The sequence below is a fragment of the Bidens hawaiensis genome, unplaced genomic scaffold (genome assembly GCF_021521415.1).
Source record: "Bidens hawaiensis isolate Kalapana, Puna unplaced genomic scaffold, B.hawaiensis_p1.1 tig00020115_1, whole genome shotgun sequence".
Classification (NCBI taxonomy): Eukaryota; Viridiplantae; Streptophyta; class Magnoliopsida; order Asterales; family Asteraceae; genus Bidens; species Bidens hawaiensis.
Window position 1 is genome coordinate 92,501 of NW_027493057.1, and position 22,108 is coordinate 114,608.

Genomic DNA, 22,108 nt, shown 5'->3' on the forward strand with positions numbered 1-22,108 from the left:
GATGTAACTGGAAAGAACTGGGAAACGTAGATGGCTCATATGTAAAAAATAAACTTTTTAAACTAAATTCGTATTATTTGTTAAACCAAAGGACAGTTTACTCTTTAAAATTTAAAGTTACTATTTTAAAAAGGCTCTTATATTTCATAAGAAATGACGTTATCATCTTACATTATTTTATTTGATTAGAAGTTAAATTTGAATAGCAATTGTGTAAAACAGATTTTAGTTACAACATAATCTAATTTGGTATCGTGGGATGACCAGATTGTGAGGAGCAGCCGAGATTGACTTAAACCATATGTGCAAAACTTGAAGAGCACCAAACAAATATGTCCAAGTTCAATGAATCACTACTCATCCTTTTCAAAAACAAATTGTATTCCTACTTTGCCAATACCTGCGTGACCTCCACGCGCGCCAGCCAACAAGTATATGATTTTTAACTTTTAGTAATAAGATATTAAACAATGACAACTGGTGATTCGAAGTATGAAAATTAGTTGTTTGGTCATTTGGTGTTTTGGTAGGTATAAAACTTTATCGGCTAACTTCGAGAAGTTAAAATTTCTAAACGAGTTGGTTTTTACTATCAACATGTTTATATTGTAGGTTATACTTTCATTAAAATAATCTCTTACGTTTATATACAATGATAACCACGTTACTTTCAAGGCACAAGATCAATTAACATTTTAAAATTACGACTCGAAAACTTGTTACAAAATCCTCTGTTTAACATGCGTTCAAAGCTTTTATCCAAGCCCTATATTTTTATATATAATTATTACTTGGTGACAAAAACATTACCAACTGGTCCTATTACGACCAAGAAATTAATCAATCAACGTGACTGACTCGTCAACTTAGGTCTTTCCATATTTACCAACTTGTGAATATGGTAAAAAATTATCAATATATGTTTGGAGAACTAGAATGACCATTTATATAAGTAATTCACAAAACTAATAAAAATAATTGAGAAAATTCCAATTTGCCTCACTGGGTTATATTGTCGGGATATGGAATAGCCACTGAAAAATAATTTGAGCATGTTGCGCCCCTATATCTCTCTAGCGGGTTTTTCTGACTCCTTCCGTTAGTTGACTTACCGTTGACTTAGTGAAGTTACCATTATGCCCTTTTATAATAATAAGGTGTGCTAAGTGTAACAACAAATCTTCATCATCTACCCAGATCTTCAACCTAGATCTTCACCATCATCATACTCACTCAAAACCCAGATCTTCATCATCATCATCAAACAACACCAAACCTAGATCTTCATCATCATCATACCCACACCACCACCAACGTACTCCCTTCACCAAACCCGGAAACCCTAAACCCATAAACCCCAAACCCTAAAACATAATTCCGACGGAGGTGACGACTGGAAAATCAATAATACGTTGCCAGAAGTTCAAGAAAGATGCCGGATTTGATATTGGACGGAGGTGACCCGGAAACCCTAGCCGCCGCCACCACCACCGCCTTCCTGTTGCAAGAACCCTAGCTGCTGCCACCACCACCATCTTCATCCGGTAATAGTTCATGTTGGCGGCAACCCTAGCCGGCGCCACCACCGCCGTCTTCCTGTTGCCGGAAAAACGAACCGGTCTCCTACACCACCATGGAGCCATCGGCGCCACACATCTCTCTCTCTCTCTCTCTCTCAAGCAGCCACTGTAACATTTTTGGGTTTTCCGTTTCCTTTCGGTTTTGTAATCTTTACCCGACCCGGGTTCGGTATTTATCAATAAAGTTCGTTATTGTTTAACATTTTATTTATTTATTATAATCCATGTACAAAACTAACCCCCCAACTAACTTTAATATACTTTTGAACCATCAATCATAGATCGAGGACCAAACTGCAAATATTAATTAAAATTCTTTCTTCCTCTTCCTCACTTGCGATCAACCGACAGGACCCCCCCCCCCTCTATCTTGTACCGTAATTTTCGGCTTAGTTAACAAAAATTTATCTTACCAAATCCTCTATTTACCTTAAACGCGTTTACCGACATTCTATACATGGTAATCCTTTAACTATGACAGCTAATTGATTCATAATCACGCTATAACGAACCGCGGCTCTTTTGACCTTGTAACACTATAAATACTCGCTTATAATTCAATTCAACTTGCACACACCACCTCTACCACTAGTCGACGCAAACCCCTAACTTAATTTCAACTCATAAGCAGCTTAAGATCAAATTCGAAGTCGTGCTAGAGTCGCAAACCCGAACTCGTGAATCTCATTCAATTCGTGTTTGATTAAGGTACTTTTTATTTGCTTTGAGTTCGGAATTTATCGCTTAATGAAAGCCCTCTGTCAATTTCGATTAATAGAGGGTATTTGTTGATCAATTGGATGGAATTAGATTTAGGGTTTATCTTTGAATTGAGGAAGAAGATAAACTGTTCATATATGATATATACTAAGTGATTCAGCATTGTAAACAAGTTAGGCGCTGGCCTGATGGCCAGCACGTGTTATCCTAAGGTTCAAACCGGTCTGGGGCGCGGGTTCGAATCCCCCAGGCCCGGTTTTGTTGTTTTTAATTGTTAGCATTATTTTTATTTATTTTTAATCGACGATTTTGATATTAATACATGTATATATACTTAAATATGCATTTTCTTCATAAAACGAACTCCGGATTTAATTTCGTGTCATTGGACATTTTTTAACCATGTAATATACATATATGAATATATATATATATATATACATATATATACGTTGTACATATAATAGATAAAAATAACGATAAATTCTTTTATCAATCGCTTAAATTAGACGTATTGTTATCTTATCAACGCTCAAACTATTTTATCTCGTATCTTTCCGTTAATATATTATTGTATATAATAGTTAGCTTATCTATAATTATAATAATAATAATAATAGTAATAACAACAACAAGGACAACAACAACAACAATAACATTAATAAATATAATAGTAACCCTTATAATTGAAATGTATCTAATAATATTTTAATCTTACACAACCTTATCGAATCTCAAAACCCATCATAAATCTTAGTATTTCGCTTTGATTTTACCTAATTCTTGTTATCATCAACAACTAGGAATATTTGTCGGTGAACCTCGAGGAGTTTGACCGCTTTCATCCTAGTTCTTTTTCTTATTATCTATCCGCACTTAGTCCACTCATTAAACATAAGTAAATTCACATCCCCCTTTTTACCGCTTTAAAATTTCGAGGGCGTTATGCATTCAAAATCAACTTATTGTTTTCACTACAATTCCGTTATATGCATAATTGTGATTGCTCGATTAGTTGTTATGTGCGAATATGACCATGTGTTTATTTTTATGTTGGTTGGTACCTCATCCTCATACTCATCCTCATTCTCATTAGTATGATCATACGCCGTCGAATTAAACCGTTTTCATTAAGATTCGGTTGAAAAGACAACTTTTATTTATTGTTATACTAGTTGTAGTGATTTACAATTAACGCATGGAATTGTCTTTTATTATTATATATACTCAAAACTGTGGTTTACTTGCTCAACTTTATGCTGACAAAATATATATTTTCACGCATGGCGCAAGTAGCTTTATTGGATGAATCGAGTATTGGAAGTTAGATGAGACCTTAGGTTGCTTGATGAATGAAGAACATTTTCTTTTTGTTATAAGTTATTTATTATTGATTTGTAACGTTATTGATAAGACAATGTTTGTGCTTTTGAAAATTGATATATGAATGAATAATTTAGATATTGACACGTGTATTTTACTTAGTGTCTTCTGAGCTATGATACAATCAATGTATCGCCCCAACATGTTCCGCCGTAGGTTGGGGTGTGACAGCCACCACCACCGTCTTCCTAATTTCTTCATTTTACAATCTTGATTTCATAATCTTGAAACCCTAAACTCACTAGTTGGAAAGGGTTGAAAGTTTGATTAGTTTCAAAGTGGTTTATGTTATGGATATGAGGATGATAATGAGATTCAGATGAAAAAGGAATTGTTATGGATGGATATGGAATTTATGTTGCTGTTAGTATGATTAAGATGAGGGTGATATGTAAGGCCCCGTTACCGGTACCCTAAATTGGACGTTGGATTTACTCATAAATATCAGAGTTAATTAAAACCTTCGCGGAATAACATAAAACATCAACAGTCATTACAAACATTCATAACTTGTCTTTAAAACATAGCTTAAAACATGTCTTTTAGTTCAACATTAACAAGTAAATCTTCAGATGCTAGCTTCTTTATTCATCCGCCATATGTCTCCCTTCAAGCCAGCTGCCTCATCCTACTCACCTGCGTGCATACTAAAAGTCAGCTACGCTGAGTGAGTTCTAGTTAATCACATAATTTACTTTTCATACACATATACGTGCCCGAAGATACGCATTACATACATAACCTGTAGTTCGTTCATCCATACACATGCTTTCATTCTTTCGTACTTTCTTTCTTTAACATACACAATACACACGTAACTAACCTTGCATTATAAAGAGCATTTCGCCCTACATACCTCGGATATTATTAGGGTCTGGTACCCTTCATCCTCGAATATTATTAGGGTCCGGTACCCTCCGTCCTCGGATATTATTAGGGTCCGGTCACCCTCCGTCCTCGGATATTATTAGGGTCCGGTCACCCTCCGTCCTCGGATATTATTAGGGTCCGGTCACCCTCCGTCCTCGGATATTATTAGGGTCCGGTCACCCTCCGTCCTCGGATATTATTAGGGTCCGGTCACCCTCCGTCCTCGAATATTATTAGGGTCCGGTCACCCTCCGTCCTCGGATATTATTAGGGTCCGGTCACCCTCCGTCCTCGGATATTATTAGGGTCCGGTCACCCTCCGTCCTCGGATATTATTAGGGTCCGGTCACCCTCCATCCTCGGATATTATTAGGGTCTGGTCTCCCTTGTTTCGTACTACTATAACATACCTGCCCTTTTACATACTTTCCTTGATAATACGTGCAATCTCCGAAGAGCGTTCACGTACCAGCAACATATCATACTTACATCATACCTAATCATTTATACCTCATCTATACATCATATATGTTCGTACATACAACATTCATACATCATATATATCAATCATATCATTAACTACCACCTGACGGTCCATGCAATATCCAAAGATCGTTCATGCACCGTCAAGCAATCATTATACATAATTCGTACAGGGCATACACATACCACTAAGGTAAGTGTATTAACTATCACATCGAGTATGCACATAGCCCCGAAAACATAATAAGGAAGTGGGGCTAGAAACTCACCTGAAGTCGGTTACGTTCACCGTTTATGGTAATCCCTTTCTTGAGCTGTGCACGACTAACTGTATAACAATTACACATATCAATTAACTATCACTACCCATATCGTCTTCCTAGTTCAATTATTACCCACAACGATCGGGGATCCAGGGGCAGCGCCCCTGGCAGCGGGGTTCTAGGGGCGGCAGCCCCTAGCGGGGTCCAAGGGGCAGAGCCCCTGGCTGGGGTTAAGCTGCCAGATCAGCTTGGAAAAATTTTATTTTCATTAACTGTCTTAACGCATTTTCCATTAGGATTTTAAGTTATTATTTTAACTCTCAGGTATTCACAAGTGGTAATAAATGTAAGCGAACTTAACTTAGGCGAACTTAACTTAAGCAAACTTAACTTAAGCGAACTTAACATCTGGCGAACTTAACTATTAGGCGAAGTTTATAGTTGGCGAACTTGCTCAGCGAACTTATCAAGAGGCGAAGTTAAACGTTGGCGAACATATACAGCAGCGAACTTAGGTGCCGGCGAACTTGGCTGCACGCGAGCTTAGCTGCAGCGAAGTTATTTATGCGCGAACTTGTTCAGCGAACTTGTAGCAGCAGCTACGGGTTCAATCTTCACCCCTTAACCATCCCCGTTTTGACATGTAATCCCTTGATATGATAATAACCAGCCCCGAGAACATTTCCATGGCCGATTCCGGATAAAACTCGACCCGAAAACGTATAAAGTTTGGACCTTTAAGCTCAAAACATTCAATACTAGGTCTATGGTTTATTTTAAACGAGCCGCACCTATTTGCAGGTTCTTTAAGTTCGTTTTAGCATCAAGTTTACAACTTTACGTTTCATTTACACCCGATCTATTCTCGTTCTAAGTTTCAAGGCTATCCGTTCATAAAAACGTAAACTTTAAGGATAAAAGGCATACCTTTATGTGTTTTAAAGTTACGGTTTAGCTTGGTTATGAACTTTAGGTCTTGTATCTATCTTGCACTACGAGGATCTATCAAGAATTGACTTCCGTTTGGCTCGGATCTCGCTTCCCCCTCTCGACTGTATATAGTGGTGTAGGATGTGTGTGTTTTGAGTGTGTAGAGAATAGGATGGAAAGAAATGAGGGTTTAGGGTTTAAGGGTGGTTTAAGGGAGTATTTATACTCCTAAGGCCCATGGACCCTAAGCCCATCTTATCCATAATCTCATCTTGATTAATCTAAGCCCATGATTTTTTCTCTATTAAACACTAGTTAATATTATTTAACGCTCGACAACTTAACACCGTAATCATTTATTTAATATTATAATATTTAGGACATTACATGATATGGATATGAGGACATGAGGATGATTATGAATGATGATGATGATGATGATAAGATTATGATAATTATGATTATCGTTTATTATTATTATTATTATTATTATTATTATTATTGTTACGGGATGATTACCAAAATGCCCTTGGCATCCGTCAGTCAACGACGGTCAACTAACGGAAAGGAGTCAGAAAAAACCTGTCGAAGAAATAACATGCGCAAATTCTTTTTCAGTGGCTATTCCATATTCCGGCGATATAACCCAGGGAGACAAATTGGAATTTTCTCAAAATAATTAAATAAAACCCACCATCTCATTATGCATGCATGGCATTTTGAAGCATACCATTTATATAAGTAATTCACTAAACTAATAAATAAATTAAATAAAACCACCATCCCATTATGCATGCATGGCATTGTGAAATATGTTTGACCATGAACAGTGTGACTAATCATTAGGGGTAACTGACTTATTATTAAGATCATCCTTAATGGTTAACACTGGGAGCATTGGGAGCAAGATTAGAGGGAGATTGAGAGGGGTGTGGGGCAGCGCCACGTGAATATTTCTCGGTGAATACTTGTGAATTCATGTAAATATTTCCCCTTAGGCTATGCGTAGTGGAAGAGCTATAAATTGGGGCGAATTGCGACACGTGGCGCGCAGTCAGCAAGGGGTGTGAATTTGTTTTTGGGGTGTAATAGTGTAGGGGCTACAAATAGTAATATAATATAACACATAGGAATATAATATTAATATTCTTTTCCTTCTTCCAGGCGACGAGAGCATCTCGCCCCCGCCCCTTTTGTGACATTCGTCAATTTCGGGTCTAGAATAGTATTCGTTTCGTAAACTTTAATCTTGTAAACCGACCCGTTTTGTAAACCGAAACCTTGGAAACAATCAAAATGATATATTTTATGTTGCAATATTTTTTTACACTTGTTGGGTATTGAAAACATTCATTTCAGTCTTTAAAACGCGTAAAAACCACTTAAAACGAACTGCAGGGACTAAAACTGCCATTTTTGAAATTTGTAAATATAGGACCTGCACCCCATCGCACTACGTGATGGGGGGAGGTGGTCTTCGTTGCGTATCGCGAGTTGCTCAGCTGCAACAACTCGTTTATTTTGTTGTTTTGTGTTTGTTTTGGTCCTCTTTGCATGCAAACTCTTGATATAAACACCCATCCTTGACCCAACTCCTTCCCCTATATATACACCACTATTCTCATCCATAATTCCCTGCTACATCTCTCATTTCTCTCTTAAAACATCAAAGATTCAAAGGTTGTTTATTAGTTGTTCTTGAAGGTTTGACTTCTAAAAGTGAAACTGAGTTTAATCTTTCATTCTAACTTGTTTATCTAACCTTAATAATACTTGTTTATGGTGACAGAACATATATATAATATAATACCCTTTGTTACCTTTGGTAGTTACTTCTCCGGCTCCGGTCGGTGAGGTTTCAGACCTCGTAAGGCAAGGCTTCATGGAGAACTTCGTGTTCTTGATATATATATACTTAACTAACTTTATTATTGCTTACTAACCATTCTTAACTTTTGCTCATTTTAGTTTGTTAGTCACATGTACAAGTCTTGGGTATGTGGAGACCATTTATGAACTCATTGTGAGATAGAAACCGAACCAAACCGAACTTTTGTTAAAAAGACTTGTTGTTGACTTTTTAGTTGTAGAACTTAAATATTTTCATTTGTACATTATTATACAAGATCTATGATATATGGGTATGTGGAATCCATCTATGAACTTGTTGTGAGATGGAAACCGAACCAATCCAATTTTTACTCACTTAAGACACACAAGTGTGTTTTTAGCTATCAGGACTTGTATATTTCTTTAAAAATAGTTCACAAACTGATTTTAATTATTTTCTTAAGTACATGGAAATGTTAGATCCAACTTGCTCTCATAACAAAGTTTGGACCGACAGAACCGAACACTCGCTTAACGTACGTTGTTAGTTCTAAAACAATAGATCTACATACTTGGTTAAGTCTTATAAAGTTTTATTGAGTTATCTCATAACATTTATTATTTTGGAAAGTTGACTTTGGGTTTGACCAATTATCAAGACCCGAACCAACAACCCGAACACCCGTTAAAGACCCGCTTTAGTATCTTTAGCCCAATGGAACTTGCATTTTAGCATTTTTCCCACCTTAGTACTTAACATTGGTTAAGTAAATATTAAGGTTAGATACTTTAACCCGGTTTCGAGCAAACTTACATTTTTAGAGGGTTATTATTATAATTTCGTAAATAGTTACATTTTAAACCTTGAACTTTAATTGTTTACTTTTTGCAACAATTATTTTATTTAAAGATCTTCAAGACAACCATTCTAAATCCAAGACTTCCTTTTATTTAGGCTCCATACGTTAAACCCTTCGTTCCGGAAAATCTCCAAATTATCATCTTTCAAGTTTATTACTTGAACGTGAGTACTTTCATACCCCGTTTTCTATCTTTTATTTTTGGGGTGACATTTCATACTTATTCAACTAAATATTTTATACTTGAATCTTAAACCACAAACGTTATTGTATACTTTACTTGAATAATTGCTCGATTTGGTGTTCTATGATTACATGCCTATGGGTTTATCACTTTTTGTTGGTGGAATCTATAAATCCTAGACTACTTGGCATCCCCTTGTAGCAAGGTGCCGTTAACGTAATGCAATTAACGATAACTATTAAATCCTAGAATATTTGGCATCCCCTTATAGTTAAGTGTCACTAACGTAATTCTATTAGCGATTTTATCCAAATTATTGCTTTTATTTATTGTTTCGTATACTAGTTTTGTGGATCTTTCTTACTATATCTATATGCTCAAACTTATGATTTGCTCACCAACCTTTGTGTTAACAAACTTTATTTTATGAAATGTTACAGGTTTACATCTTGGTTGATTATGGATGCTTGAAGAAAACGTCACAAATACCTTTAGGATATTAGCAAAAAAAGAATAATATTTGATTTGCTATATTTTGTTATGACTTGTTATGAATGTTGTTATGTGACATTTTCGATGTTGTGAAATGAAATTAGTTTATTAAATGCTGTCGTTTTAAATAGTGTCATGTGCTTATGGGCAATCGTTACACCTCCGCATGTTCCGCCACCTTCGGTCGGGGTGTGGCACCTTCCCCCCCTAAAATCGCCCTGGGGGTGCATTGTCCCCCCCCCCCCCCAAATACCCCCATTCGCCCACTACGTTTAGCCTTAGAGAAGCAAAGGAGATTGGTGTTGAACGAGAAATATTTTCTGGTGAATACATGTGGGGCCCACCTGATTTTATTAATTTTTATTTACCTAACCATTAAAATTGTGACGACTTACCCCCAAATCTCTCTCACATCAGTACACCCATATAATACAATTTATCTTTTTGCTGACTGGACGTCGCGTGACACACTTCTCCCCCTCATTCTCCCCTAAGCATGGTCTTAATAGGGGGTACGTGGTCCTTAAAGAATATAAACGTAATTTACTTAGAAATAAAATAAAAAGAAATGCAAAACGAAAACCAACCCTCGTCCTAAATAGTCCTTCGAAACATAGAAATGCAAAACGAAAACCAACCCTCGTCCTAAATAGTCCTTCGAAACATGTTTGTCCATGACTGTAACACATACATATAATGTTTGCATGTATTTGTTTATTTTATCATTTGTATATCATATAATCATGCAAGTAACTATATTAATAAAAAGGGAATTGGCTCCATTTCATCAATAACATTTGGTTGAGAGATTTAAATATCTAGACAGTGAATAATAAAATATATGATAACAGAAAATAGGTATATATATATATATATAATATACCAAATAAGGGCAAATTAAGACATCCATTTTTAAGTAATTTACAACACTTAAAGCATGAGGTACATGTGTTAGTAAGGGTAAACTTGTCTTTTAAACACAATCCATTCAACTTACAAGTTTGGTCCCTCATTTTTAACCATATTATGTTTTTAATTTAAGTTGTAAACTAACTTCTCGCCCATGATTTTTAAACGACTATAGCCTTTTCAAACGTTAATATTTTAATAAAAAAATTACACCATAAAAACGAGCATTTTATTCTCTTTAATTTGGATATGATATTGTTATAATTTTTTTCATTTTAAATAAATTAATATGTTACGTAGGGGTGTTCAGTGTCGGTTTTTATGGTTTTTAAGTTAAACTTGTGAGTCCAACCGTTAATACTGATTTTTTTGTCGTCCAAAACAAAACTCAACCATTGAAAGTTGAAACCAAATCGTTACTAACGGCTTGGTTCCAGTTTGGTTTCACAGTTTAAACTTTAATAATAAATTTAGTTTAAAATAATTATTAATTTAAATTACCATCAATTTTAACTAAACGCCAACATAATATGATAGTTGAGAGGATCATTAATAAAAAATGATAATTTTAGCCACATAAATGGTAAATATTAATGGGAGATCTAGGACGGGAAATAATAACAACAAGATCACAAAATGAATCATACTGCAATTAGGTTAAATAACTAAATTATTTGTAATAAAAAGATTATGTTCAACTAAATTTTAACTATATCTAATATATTACAAAACATATCTAATAATTAATAATAAAAAAACATTAAAATGCATTCAACATTTATAGTCTGGTTTCTTATGGCCGGTTGCCAGTATAAACCGCAAACCAGCCGTTCACTACATTTTGAAAACTTTGAAACCGACCAACAAACCGAAAGTAAAAAAAGAAAAAGAAAAAATAAGTCAAACCAATGACCGGTTTAAACGATTTCAAAGTTTTAACCGAACCATAAACACTTATATTTGTTACGTGATTAACATGTTCAAACACCCGCTGCATCGCGCGGGCACCCTTCTAGTATATATATATATATATATATATATATATATATATATATATATGAAAGGGATATTTTGAGTAAGGGTGAGCAAAAAACTGTTCGGAACCGAGGAACCGGAACCGAACCGGTGCCTCCGAACCGTTAATGTGTGTACCGGTTCGGTTCTCGGTTCTCAGATTTGCATTAAACGGTTCCCGGTTCGGTTCCGGGTAAAACCGGCGGTTCTAGACTTGGAATCGAAGAACTGGAATATTCAAAACGTTTTAAATAAATATACCAATCTCCATTTTTTATAAAGTAACTTATTAACCGTCATCCATTCAATTATTTGTTTGATTCAAATCTTCTTTCTTTACGTCCAAGAACTAGCAACCATGATCAATTTTGATTTAAGATATCAAGGTAATTTAATATAAAATGATTTGATCTTCCATTAATCTATCGTTGCTAATGATTTATTTAACTTCAACACTTAGGTTTTAATAAAAAATATAACGGATGTTCATGTTGTAATCTAAATTAGTTTTACCGTGAAAGAAGACATACAATTGTATAAACTTGTTTTGCAACTTGCAAAGTTTGCATAACTCATTTGATAAATAAATGATCGAACCAGTTCTAGCCAGAGCCGATTAGCAAGAACCGGCTTTAGTGGTTCTGGAACCGAACCGGTTTACTATAATAGGTTTCGGTTATATTTTTCACTCATTTTCGGTTCCGGTTCGGTTTCTCGCGGTTCTGAACCGTTGCACAGCCCTAATTTTGATAATCTTGATAAGTTGTAACTTGTAAGAACTTAAGAACTCAATATTAACCACAACTTTAATTAAATGAGTATAAAATATGTGGCTGAAAATAAATTTGATTAAAAAATAAATCAGGAGAGAGAATAAAGATTTTTGATGATTACAAAAGTTTAAATGTTAGTTACACATGTGTAATAAGCCTATTCAGTGTGTAAAAAAAGACTGTAATTTTTTTACGTTACTTACACTTACGTACATACGTGTAAAAAAAATTAAAAAAAAAATTGTTACGGTGAGTTCTTTCGAGTTCTTAAATTCAAAGTGGTTCTCAAAAGAAATCAATTATATATATATATATATATATGAAGAAACACGAATCTAATCCCTAAGGAGTTAGATCAATGAGTCCACAACAATTCGCAAATCAACGATATAAGCCCAATCTCACATGTCCGATGACGGAAACCTGCAAAACAACCACCATGAGCTCGCTGCGGGAAGGACAAGAGGGGGGATCTTCCCGTAACCACCCTCCGGCGTGAGAATAAGTACCGTTCTTAAGAGAGAAAAGTACTTGAAGTATTTAGAATAATTCGTGGGGAGTGAATGAATACATTGTGGAGATGACGAAGGTATTTATAGTCGAAGGGTTTGGGGAATATTATTGGTTCAAGTGTCCTTTTCCATAAGATGCTTTTGTAACAACCTAGACAAGTGTCCGCATATGATAGGACGAGCTTATTTTCCATGTGCACGGTTATAACAACATTGGGTAATTTTGGGAGAACTTAGCCACCAGATCGTCCCAACTTTTAATCTGTCTATCGAGTAATTTTTTTAACCATTCCCGAGCTTCCCTAGTCAAAGTTAACGCGAACATATGGCACCAATATGGGAGGGTCCAACCACTGACTCCTCCCACCGCCACAAAATTATGTAAGTGATCGCTTGGATCAGACATTCCGTTTTACTTCCCCAAGTTAGTAGGGATTCTCACATTAACCGGGAACGGAGCCATGGCAATGCGCGGGACAAACTTTGACTTCTCGGCAAATGCTGCGGGACGGTATGGTTTTGTGAAGTCTTCCTCCGCATCACTGCAATATTCCGTGTGTCGAACCATCGCACGCAGGCGACGCATTTCTTCCCGTCTGTAGATCTGACTATCATCACTAAGGTAACTGGCATCATCTTTGTAACATTTGTCATTTTCGGATTAACTTGTATTTGTATTATATTTAAACCCGACCCGTTTTGATCTTTCGGATCCATCGTTATAATGAAATATTTAGTTTTATGTTCGTTTATGTTACACAAGCGTCGGATTAAGAAAACATCTTTTTTTCGGTGCGTTAAAACACCTATTTATAGCCAAAAACGACTTAAAACAACTTAAGGGACTAATATAGTCAATTACCAAAAGCTGGAACAAACCACCCACCCCCCCTAGCGCCGTGTCGCGCCACCGCCACCCTATTAGAGGCCGCACTACGCCTAGGCTCTCACCTGCAGTTTTCCAAGTTCGTTTTTTATATTGTTTATGCATTGTTTGACCTTTTTAAACATACCCATTTACATGCAAACCTTAAAAGAAACTTTATAACCAACCCTTCACTCTTTCCCTATATAAACAAGCTCACCTCTTTCATTTCAAGCTTGCTCATTCATCTCTTTTCTCTCCCAAACAAAGAACACAACTCCATATCTTCAAGGTCTCTTACTAATCAACAAGAACCTTTCTTTAATTTTGTTTTGTTACTTAATATTTGAAGCTTGTGGTACAACATATATATAATATGCACCCTTTGTTTCCTTCGGCTTTCACCTTCTCCGGCCATGGTCGGTTGAGGTGATACGCTACAAGGCAAAGGTACATGGGGGACTCATTATAGTCCTTGATTATACTATATTACCTTTAATGCTTACTAGTCTTGTTTAAATTATAAGTAGTTTAGTTTCTAATTCATGTTTAAAGAGTTCCATGGTATTGGGCATGTGGTCACTAGCCTCGGTTTTATCCCGAGTTGAGAACCGAACCAAAACCGAACTCTTGTTTACTAGTTTTGTTTTAAATAGTTAAATAAACATGTTTATGTAAGATTTGAATATTATAACTTCTAAAATTGTTTTGATAGTTATATGGTATTTGGGTATGTGGTAACCATCCTCAGTATCATTCCGAGTCAAGGACCGAACCAAAACCGAACTAAACCGAGTTCACTCGCTTAAGACACACAAGTGTGTTTTGGGCCACCCAAACTCATCTTTTCTTCAAAATGTATTTTAAACTAACTTTAAGTTATTTTCTCAACATACTTGGTGTGTCAGAATCCAACTTGATCTTATAACAAGTTTGGACCGGTGAAACCAAATATTCGCTTAACGGACGTTAAGGTTCTTCACAATAGAACTATATACTTGGTTAAGTCTTTTGATTTTTATTGAGTTATCTCATAACATTTATCACTTTGGAAAGTTGACTTTGAGTTTGGTTAATTATCAAGACTCAAATCGATAACTCTGAACACTCGATTAAAACATCGTTTTGGTATTTATATAACAAAGGGTCTTGCAATAGTGCATTATAACCCACATAATTACTTGACATAGGTTGAGTAATATTTATGAATGGAATACCAAGACCAGATTTCGGGTAAACTTACTTTTCAAGAAACATGTCTTTAATTTCTCAAATATTTACATTTTAAACCATAAACTTCATTTATTTACTTTACTTGTCATATATTTTACTTTAAACCCTTTCAAGACTACTTACTAACTTAAGGCCCGTTTAATCTAGGTCTTGCTTGTTAAACCGATCTCTGATTATTCACGAATCAATCTTTCAAGTTAAGTTAACGTGAGTACATTTCATCCTCCGTTTTCACTTTTATACTTTGGGGGTAACATGTATACTTATCCAAAACAAGAACGATTTATAATACTCTATATTCAAATCACAAACTTTAGGGTGTATGATACTTAGAATACTTGCTCTATTGTGTGTTATATGTTTCATATGCTTACGTGCACGAGTGTTTATTTTATGTTGTTGTGGAACGCATTAAGTATGATCATACGCACCCTTAACTACTTAGCCTTGTGCAAGTAGCATAAGGCATCATTATCCGAGTATGTCGGTTGTTACCGATTAGAAAGGATCCTCGTTTACATATGTTTTATATACCACGATTGATGCTTTTATTTATATTCTCATATAAGTTTGTGGATTTCGCTCATATTATATATACTCAAAACTATGAAATTGCTCATCAACATACGTATTGACAAATATTATTTTATGCATTGTTACAGGTTTGATTATTACTTGACTTGGAGTTTGAAGACGCCATTCTATTTGATACCGCTAGGTTATTAGAAGAATGAACAATACTTATTTATTGTATTTGGTGTTTATTTGTATGAACATGATGTGGTGATTGAATGAAATTAATGAGTTGTTTAAATATTGTCACTTTAATAGTGTCTTGTGTTCTTGAGCAATCCATTGCACCCCGGCATGTTCCGCCGCCTTTGGTCGGGGTGTGACAATCTTGGCGATACATAGGATCTCTCTGACTTCAGGAGGTGTGACTCTGATCGTACTCAACCCTGAGGGAAGATTCCCGCACAGTTGGACGACCTCTGTCACGACCTCCTCTACCAATTTCTTCCTTAGAGTACCTCTCAGTCCAGAGACTCTCACGCATCTGGCTCCTTCGTACTATTGGAGGAGGAGATGGAGATCTCACCGAATCATCATCATACACCAAAGTTCGTGCACGAATTCGTTCTTCACGAATCATGCGTTCATATTCAGCTAATGCTCTTTCTTATTGCATCTGCAACCATTCTTCCGGAGACTGAATTCCCTCAAGTCTGACGGTCTGGCGATGAGTTCTTGCTGGTAGAGAGTCTATAGATCTGTCTTCCAGATCTGGCGTCACATGTCCTAAATCACCCGAAGTCGGACCTCCAGGTGCCAAAGCTCAAGCAGAACGTCTGGTTGTCGCTGGAGTTTCCGTCGGCTCTTGAAGAGATTGACTCATATCGTTCGAATCAACAAAAACTCTTGCAATTCTAATACAAACACGGATGGCGCCAATGAAGTAACACGGATTTAATCCCTAAGGAGTTAGATCAATGATTCCACATGATATAAGTCGAACATTAGCAAATCAACGATACAAGCCCAATCTCACAAGCCCGATGACGGAAACTTGCAAAACAACCACCGTGAGCTCGCTACGGGAATGACAAGAGGGGGGTCTTCCCGTAACCACCCTCCGGCATGAGAATAAGTACCGTTCTGAAGAGAGAAAAATACTTGAAGTATTTAGAATAATTCGTGGGGAGTGAATGAATACCTTGTGGAGATGACGAATGTATTTATAGCCGAAGGGTTTGAGGAATATTATTGGTCCAGCTGTCCTTTTCCAGAAGATGTTTTTGTAACAACTTGGACACGTGTCCGCATATGATAGGTTAAGCTTATTGACCATGTGCACGGTTATAAAAACCTTGCCAGCCGCCCTTTTCTAATTGGCTGTTGCATCACGTGTTTCCCAAGGAAAGATCCTTGTAAATATTCCAGAAAGAAGTTAGTTAGTTACAGCTGTCCCTTTGACATCACCCTCTAGTCACCTTCGCGTGTGGGGATAACACCCTGCGGATGACTTCTGAGGACGTCTTGGTCAACCCACAGGTAGTCTTTGGAATTTATTCTTATCTTTCCTTGGACTGGAGCTATGCGGGTGGTTGAAACGTTCCGCGTGTGACTTTTGAGGAAGTCCCTGTTTACTCGCGGATGATCTTTATGAGTATTTGAGGTCTTTTTACTACCGTACCTCTATAATATATATAAGGAAAAAAAAATTTAGAAGCATAAGATAGGATCTCGTTAGCCTTTGCCTCTCTCCTAAATCGGGCGTGAGTGGCCTTTGGTAAGGTGCTATGGGCTTCTTTATTCCTTTTGTAGTTATGTGAATGTCATGTGGCACTATTAATGGTAGGGACATGCAAGTAAATAAACTTGTACATTGAATTGTGGTTACAACTTACTAAGAAAGAAAGAAAGAAATTGTGATATGTGTTAATAGCCTCCTTTGTTATTTGAGTCTTTTATTTTTTTTTCTTGTATTGTCAGAGTGGCTTAACTTATTGGTTTCAGAATACGATCTAAAACCAACTGAAACTCAATTTAAACTAAACTCAAACCTATATATTCCACGCTAAATGATTATCGGGTGACAGCTTGATGCTACAGTCAATAGTGTTTCTATAAGAAGTTAAGAATAAAAGAAGCTTAGAGTACCTTTAAGCTACAAGCTGTGGAGATGTTTGAGCAAAAGCATAGGGTGACTGGAACTCGATTAATGCTAATTAATAAATATTTGAGGAGAGGAGGCGAGTGGAGTGCAAGGAAAGATAGCGCGTGGAGGGAGGGCAGCAAAATAAAATAGAAAGAAAGTGTGGACGTGTGATGGGCACGTGACATAAACACCACACAAACATTAACAGAGAGAGAGAGAGAGAGAGAGAGAGAGAGAGAGAACGAGGAGCAGCAGTAACAAATATCAATATCATCCCTTTGTTTCTCCACTCAATAAATAATATTCATATTCTCTCTCTCACTTTCTTCATCCATTTCATTTCACAAACCCTAATTACTCATTCAATTAATCAATCGGATTCCGATGTCAGCGTCATCGCCTCAATTGAAAACATTCACCGGATTAAACAACAACTGCTACTCATCCACTTATTCCATTTTGCTCCACAAACGCCCAAAATCATTCGCTTCTTCTAACGCTTCATCTTCTTCCATCAGAGCTGTTTCCACGGTGGTAATACTACTCTTTTTAATCTATCAATTGTTATTTATTTAGGGTTTCTGTATGTTTCATGTTGTAAATATTGAATTACCTTACCTTCTGCATGTTACATCCCATCACTCAGTTGCTTTAAAGTATACCTCAGCATTTGAGATGAATGATCTCTGTTTTGCAGCCAGTGAAGAAGGAAGCTTCTGTTGAGACCAAACGAAGTAAGGTTGAGATCTTCAAAGAACAAAGCAACTACATACGCTACCCTCTGAATCAAGAGCTGTTAACCGATGCACCTAATATCAATGAGGCCGCCACACAACTCATCAAGTTCCATGGAAGCTACCAGCAGTATGACAGGGATGAAAGAGGTGCCAGATCAACTCTACCTTGCGATGGATGATCTCGCTGACCACTTTGGTATTGGAACCCTTCGCCTGACCACCCGCCAGACCTTCCAGCTTCACGGAGTTCTCAAAAAGGACCTCAAAACGGTCATGAGCACCATCATCAAAAGCATGGGATCAACACTTGGTGCATGTGGGGATCTTAACAGAAACGTTCTTGCTCCTGCTGCCCCCTTTGTGAGCAAAGATTACCTTTTTGCACAACAAACAGCAGACAACATCGCGGCACTATTAACTCCACAATCTGGATTTTATTATGACATGTGGGTTGATGGGGAGCAGTTTATGACTTCAGAACCGCCTGAAGTTGTCAAAGTCCGCAATGATAATTCGCATGGGACGAATTTTCCTGACTCCGCTGAACCAATTTATGGGACCCAGTTCTTGCCAAGAAAGTTTAAGATAGCAGTCACTGTGCCTACTGATAACTCGGTTGATCTTTTTACAAACGACATTGGTGTGGTGGTTGTTTCTGATGAAAATGGAGAACCACAGGGTTTCAATATATATGTACGTCACTTCTAATAAGCATTTTACTCATTTAATATTGCCGGTTTGTTGCATATTTGAATATTTGTTTTTATTTTTCAGGTTGGTGGTGGGATGGGAAGGACACATAGGATGGAAACCACTTTTCCTCGTTTGGCGGAGCCGATAGGTTATGTGCCTAAAGAGGATATTTTATATGCGGTGAAGGCTATTGTTGTCACACAACGAGAAAATGGTAGACGAGATGATCGCAGGTACAGCAGAATGAAGTATTTGATAGACTCATGGGGGATTGAAAAGTTTAGGTCGGTTGTTGAGCAGTATTATGGAAAGACGTTTGAACCTGCTCGGGAGCTGCTCGAGTGGGAGTTTAAAAGCCATCTGGGTTGGCATGAACAAGTAAGTTTCATTACATTATTTTCACATAATTTGGTTCATTCTTTTAAGTTATGAGTTGATTGCTTAAACAAAGCTTATTTGTAATCAGGGTGATGGTCGTTTGTTTTGTGGGCTCCATGTTGACAGTGGTCGGGTTAGGGGAATAACAAAGAAGACGCTACGAGAAATAATCGAGAAGTATAACTTGAATGTACGCATCACCGCAAACCAAAACATTGTTCTTTGTGATATCCGCCCTTCGTGGAAACGCCCCATCACTGTAGCTCTAGCACAAGGCGGTCTCTTGGTAATCACATATCTGTCATGCATATCTTATTTTGTTTTGTTTTGAGTACTGCCTAACTGCCCATTTATGTGTGTATTTATATATATTGTTTATTTTTGTAGCCTCCTACTTATGTGGACCCCCTTAACATAACTGCAATGGCATGCCCTGCCCCTCTGCCCTCTCGCCATAACCGAAGCCGAGCGAGGAATTCCCGACCTTAAGCGTGTTCGATCTGTATTTGAGAAGGTATTTTCTTTGAGAAATGGATTTGACATCTTGAGTTATCCATGTGTGTGTGTGCAGATATATATGTATGTATGCAGTATGTAATTGGTTGTTCCACATGTAAACTTGTGATTACATATATGTAATCACAAAATTACATATGATAGATGGCAAATCTACTCTCAAATATTATTAAATATATAAAATAAATATAATGATTGGTTGTTAGGTGTTCCTAAAGTTTTTAAATTGTTTTGTAATATCAGGTTGGTCTCCCATATAATGAATCCATAGTAGTTAGAGTCACAGGTTGCCCTAATGGCTGTGCTCAACCCTACATGGCTGAACTTGGATTAGTTGGTGATGGTCCCAATAGCTATCAGGTATTTATTGTATTAATTTCTAGAAGTCAGAAAGTTATATCTTCAAAAAGAAATTAATTTTGTTTTTTAGATCTGGCTCGGGGGAACACCGGCTCAAACTTCATTAGCCAGAACTTTCATGAACAGGGTTAAAATTCAGGACCTTGAGAAGGTTTTTGAACCTCTATTTTACACATGGAGAGTGAAGAGGAAATCTAAAGAATCATTTGGCGACTTCACAAATCGCGTGGTTAGAAATTCTTTCTAATTTCCGTATAAATAATATTAAAATAGAGGTGGCAAACTGTTTTTTTTTGTCGGGTTGACCTGAAACATATTTTATCCAATGTTTTCAAAAATGATCACTTTATAAAATTTGATCACTAATATATATTTCAAAGTTTTTGAATAACGTGACTTTAGGAGGCTTAATGCATTCAAATTCTAAAGTACGTTTTAAGCGACTTTCGGCCCATTTCCATTTACCCAACAGGTCAAAATGTAGATTCATATCATTAGGGATCGGTTTGGGCTCAAATCGAACCAAAATTGAAAATTTGGTTTTTGAAAACTTTTGGTTTTGGTGTTTTTCGGTTTTAGCAGTTTTGCTTGAAAAAAGCTGGCTATAAATAATGAATCTGGGCTTGTATGTCTGCTAATTAATGTAACAATACCACTCGGTTTTTATTTTCAATTTTAGGTTTGGGTTTGGTTTTTCGGTTTTGCCATTTTGGCTTGAAACTTTTGGGTATATATATTATTGTTAATATTGTTAATTAATGATTAATTGATAATTATATATATATATATATATTGGGCCTAAAATATTTGGGTTACACTATTTATTATGTTTTTGTATTTAAATAACATTTAAAACTTATAAATGAAATCCATGCATGCAGTTCAGTTTCTATGAAAACGTAAAACCAAACTGTCGGTTTTTGTTTGGGTTCGTTTAATATGGTTTTTTCCAGCTTCATGCACACTCCTACATTCCATATTAGTAAACGCGTCTAATTTGCTACCTATATTAAAAATCTTTATTGGTCATTAAGCTTATACTTTATAATCATATTGTATGTGTATTTAGGGATTTGAAAAACTTGAAGAAATAGTTGGAAATTGGGAGGGGGTACCAAAATCATCATCACGGTACTATTTGAAGCTTTTTACCGACAAGGAAACATATGATGCCGTAGATGCACTTGCAAGGATTGAGAATAAAACTGCTCATCAAAAGGCAATAGAGGTCATCCGTGATTTTGCTGCTTCACAACAAAATGGCAAAAGCCAGTAAGATTATTAAGCCGTAAGTGGAATAATAAGAGATGTTTCGTGTTTCAATTCAGTCGTTGATTCAAACCTGTTAGAATGATGTTTTGTTTTTTCTTTTGAGAGCTGTAGTTATTTGGTTTTTGTGTATGACCTAAATGACTAGAGGATTTTGGGTCTTAAGGGATTTGGTTTTGAATTTATTTATGGTTATGTAGTTCTGGTGGTCCATGTCAATAAGTTTCCAGATGTCAAAAAGTGTGTTTCGGTATTGATAAGTCTGAATCTAAAACTATTGGTCTTGAGGTTGTGGAAATAAAAATAGAGAAAAAAATCAAGAAAAACTGAAACCAATAACATTCAAGACTCACTCGGATGTGAGATTAATTTTAGATATTTCAAAACGTTTTGCCTTTATTAAGTTGTTCGAAACTTAAAACTTGAAATTAAGAGATAATAAAACTACTGGAAGTGTAGTTGCCTATTTAACATTTTAAGTCGGCTGTCGTGTTGAGGTGAATTTAAGATAACGGGCTGTAATTTTTGATCAAACAAGTCATAAATGGGTGTGGTAAAATCTATGTACCCGATAGTAACGAATACCCGATGAACA

The 22,108-nt window shown here is 36.3% G+C and overlaps 1 pseudogene across 1 annotated transcript; it reads left to right on the forward strand.

Annotated features, from left to right (window-relative positions):
- The first annotated feature begins 17,944 nt into the window (after positions 1-17,944).
- Positions 17,945-21,761, forward strand: LOC143559904 (sulfite reductase 1 [ferredoxin], chloroplastic-like; annotated as a pseudogene). The gene is made up of 8 exons (XR_013140019.1): positions 17,945-18,091; positions 18,258-18,990; positions 19,072-19,368; positions 19,457-19,654; positions 19,756-19,882; positions 20,128-20,244; positions 20,315-20,473; positions 21,314-21,761. The product of XR_013140019.1 is annotated as a sulfite reductase 1 [ferredoxin], chloroplastic-like (transcript).
- The last annotated feature ends 347 nt before the right edge of the window (positions 21,762-22,108 follow it).